We start from the raw sequence: 4117 nt of genomic DNA, 5'->3' as shown, positions 1-4117 counted from the left end.
AGACCCCTAATATTTCCCCGAAGCCCCTAAAAGTAAAGTTAAAAATATTTAATAAAAAATGAATTAAGAAATAAAAATAAATATAAGAAAATTAAAAAGTTTATAAAAAAATAAAATATTTAAAAAAATTGAAAAAATAAAAAACATTTTCGGTTTCGGCCTGACATTTTCTTTAATTTCGGTTTTGTTTTGATTTTAAAATTTCCATTTCAGTGCACCTCTAGATATTATGTACTGTAGATCAGGGCTCCAATTTTCCACTTTCACTTGGCAAGTGAAAATTGCTTGGGGGCAAGTGGAAATTAATTCATGGTCAAAGACTGAGTGCCTGATTCCTGGATGAGTTTGCGGTGGCTTCCCGTGTGCCGTAGCTCACCTCCGTGTGCCTTGCCCATTTTAAAGATGGATGCCGCATTATGAACCTTATTAAAGATGGCCGCCGCATTGTAAACCTTATTAAAGATGGCTGCCACAATGAGGCCATCTTTAACAGGGAAATACACATGAGAAACCCAGGGGAGGGCTAACTGACCGTGTGCTAGAGGGGAGCTACTTATGCAGTGCCAGCAAGTAATTAGATGGGGGGGCATGGAGATGGGTCTGGGTACCCTGTGCGTTGTGCAGTCTGTGAATGTGTAATGCTGTGTAGTGCTGTTTGTATAATGCCCAGTGCACTGTGTGTTGTGCTTAGTGTTTGTGTTATGTCCTGTGTGTATCTATTATGCCCTGTGCATTGTGCTGTGTGTGTATGTGTTATGCCCTGTGCGTTGCGCTGTGTATGTTATGCTCTGTGTGCTGTGCAGTGTGTATTATGCCCTGTGGTTTGTGCTGTGTGTGTTATGCTGTGTGTCTACTGCTCTGTTTGTGTATAATGCCCTGTGTGTGATATGCCGTGTGTTGTGCTGTGTGTGTGTGTGTTATTCCCTGTGTGTTGTGCTGTTTTTGTTTGTTATGCTGTGTGTCTTCTGCTCTGTGTGTGTAATGCCCTGTGTTTGTGTGATATGTTGTGTGTTGCGCTGTGTGTGTATGTTATGTTATGGAGTGAATTACAACTGAGTTGATGGAGCCTGTGTTGCACTGCTAATGGGTATTTCGGACACCCACAGGGTTTGCAAAAGCGTCTGGTTGGCTATTGACAGAGAGCTGGTTTCTCACAATGGAAGGTGCCTTCAAAACAGACCAAACTGGTTTTTGACAATGGTATGGCTGCCCTGTATTGTTTCCTCATTATTCGTATCACAATGGGATTGTGTTATGGGGAAGCCTTGTGTAAACAATCACACCTAGATTGGTCAAGACTTAATCAACCTTGACTATTGATGGCAATTATTGATGCTTTGCTGCCACCTAGAGGTGGGGAAGTGAAATACATTGTATTTCACTTTTATACAAGTTTTGAGGGGCAACACCCACAAGGGGGAATGCCATTTTCTCTGAATAAAAGCCAGCAGCCCAAAGGTTCAGGAGGACTTCACAAAAGGACTTCAGGGAGTATGTCAGAAGAGGCAAGAGGGACATCACTCTGACCAAGGGCGGAGTCTAAAACAAAGGACTTAGCCACAAGAGACTGCAACGAGAAGCCATTTTCCTGCGAACGCCTAAGTGCCAAGAAGTCCTGTTCATTACGGAATCTGCACCTTGAAGCTAAATACTATTTTAGTGTTTCCGCTCTTAGAAATCATTACATGTACTAGAAGGATAGTGTAGTGGGTGTATGTGATTGTTTGTAGCAGCCTGTATTTATGTTTTTGTTTTTGTTTGTTTTTCCTGTAACAACGTTTGTATATGCAGCATTTTCGCCAAGTAAAGTACTTTAATGCTACTGGGTCAGTTTCCTTGAGCTTTACAGCAAGAACAGACAATAAAATAGAAATTAAACTTATGACATTTGGCCTTGTCCTTGGGATAAGCTTTACGTCTCTGGGATTTGTAGTCCAAAGCATTACAGACCCTGTACTTAAGTAAAGGGTTTATCAATCACACTATATTGAGTGTGAGGAGGGCTTACTTGTCTGTTGGGTTTATTTTTATCTGTTTTTTTTTAAATGGTGAAATTTAAGGTGGGAGAGGCGATGTTAAAGGAGGGAAGGTGGATGAGATGGGGTGGGTTCAGACAGGGCACCTAGTGGCAAGTAACTTTTAAGGCCTGGCTAGTAGCTCAAGACCTGAAATTTTGAGCCCTGCTGTAGATGATGATACAGTATATTTAAAGTCTTTGCAAATGAGGGGGCTCCAACACAAAATAATCAAATTTATATGGTTCAATAAAAAATCACGTCTTCCCAGGACGGTCATGTATCAATCCAGATCTGCAGGAGGATTGGGAGTCCCGAACCTCCAAAAATATTTTCAAGCTGCACAAATTGCAGCTAAATCTTAACTATCGCTAAATACCACGCAACTTGGGAGACACCTCTGTGGATCTCCCTAGAGGTGATGGACTGCGATCCTATAGCTATTGTGCCAGACTGCATGCTCTGCATGTGTACCACTTACGCGGTGCCAGTGATTTTGCACATGCTTTATTAACCCACCGCTGCCTGGCTGCCACTATTCCTACTCAGACACCCTTGGATACTTTGGGACATGCGGCTCTCAGAGTGCTCAAGGCCATGGGTGGAAAAACTACCAGACAGCACACTTGGTTACCCTCACCAAGGATTCATCTACCCCAATTTGGGTAGCCCTGAAAGCAATGGATTGTGACTCCCTCAATGTGAACAATTTGCTTTGGCTACTCCCAAAGGATAGATCGATGTTACCAATTCCGGTTGTGTGTCACTCTCTTACGGTGTGGAATGCAACAAAATACTCTGGGGGCCCACTATTTACTCATTTGCCACTGCACTCCTTTCTTAAGAATCCTACATTACCCCCAGGCCTTGAATCACCTAGTGCATTCTGACATTGGATTGCTGCTGACATTATTCGTCTCCATAAATTCTTACAAAAGATGGAGTGGCAGCCTTTCCTGTACTGAAGTGGAAATATAAATCACCTGATTTCCGAAATCTTCACATATCTTCAAATTAAACATTTTGTTTCCCCTGCAGTCGAAACTCCCACTACTGGAATGACTTTCTCCTCGTTTAAACAGCTGTGCACTAAAGATCTCGACTCTACGCGTGCAATCTTTTAGTTATTTAATGTACTTTTGCATGCATCCTTCATGCCAGCTCATAGCTACATAATGAAATAGGCTACTGAACTTGGTGTTACCTTGGAACCTGATATGTGATTTCAGATATGGAATATCATTAAATCACCTTTCCAGAATATGAATGCACAGGAAACCAGTCATAAGGTGCTACTTTGTTGCTATGTGGTCACTAGATTGATGATAGTGGGAAACTCAAATTGCTTTAGGGGCTGCTCAGAGCTGGGCACTTTTTCTATACACAAGGTGGTTGTAGCTAGTTGCCCAAGATTTATGGAAAAAGGTTTACGCAATGTTTCATGCTCAGTTACAAATTTGTATAGCTAGGAATCCCAGTGAGGCACTGCTTAATTTGTTACCTGGACGGCCTTACAAAATACTTATTTATTTTTATGACAGCCACAAATCAAACTATTGCAAAAACGTGACTCTCTAATTCACTCACTCTAGTTGAAGTTAAATCTAGACTTTCTGGACAATTTCTCATGAGAACTTTTCAACTTTTAGAAACTATTAGACATGCCTAGATTTAAAACATTTGGGAACCCTGGGTCACCTACTCTTTACAGAGTAATTTTAATTAACAGACCTTTAAGTGTCTTGAAAGGCTTTGGATATTTAGAGTTAGATATTGCCTCTTACCCTAGGAAACTTTCTCTACCCTGCCCTTTCCCCCTTCCTCCAATGATTCTATTCTCCATCTTCCCTCTCTATGCTCTCCTCTTTACATAGTTACATAGTATTTGAGGTTGAATAAAGACATTAGTCCATCAAGTCCAACCTATTAGGATCTCATTCTAGGAGTACCTGTACCCCTGTATATTACGGTCCCTTAAGAAATCGTCCAAAAGTTTCTTGAACAATTCCACATTATTTGCTGAAATCACCGCCTGTGGCAGTGAGTTCCAGACCCTAACTGATCTTACTGTGAAGAACCCCCTTCGCCCCTTGTGCTGGAAT

At 41.5% G+C, this 4117-nt stretch overlaps 1 protein-coding gene across 1 annotated transcript in view; it reads right to left on the bottom strand.

Moving 5' to 3' along the window:
• Positions 1-4117, bottom strand: part of LOC108795792 (T-kininogen 2-like) — a 32369-nt gene that overhangs the window by 27783 nt on the left and 469 nt on the right. The gene's annotated exons all lie outside the window — the stretch shown is intronic.

Source organism: Nanorana parkeri, unplaced genomic scaffold, assembly GCF_000935625.1.
Source record: "Nanorana parkeri isolate BGI_ZX_2015 unplaced genomic scaffold, ASM93562v1 scaffold29, whole genome shotgun sequence".
NCBI classification, from domain to species: Eukaryota; Metazoa; Chordata; class Amphibia; order Anura; family Dicroglossidae; genus Nanorana; species Nanorana parkeri.
The sequence above is the reverse complement of the archived record's forward strand: the minus strand, read 5'-3'. Positions and strand labels throughout refer to the sequence as shown.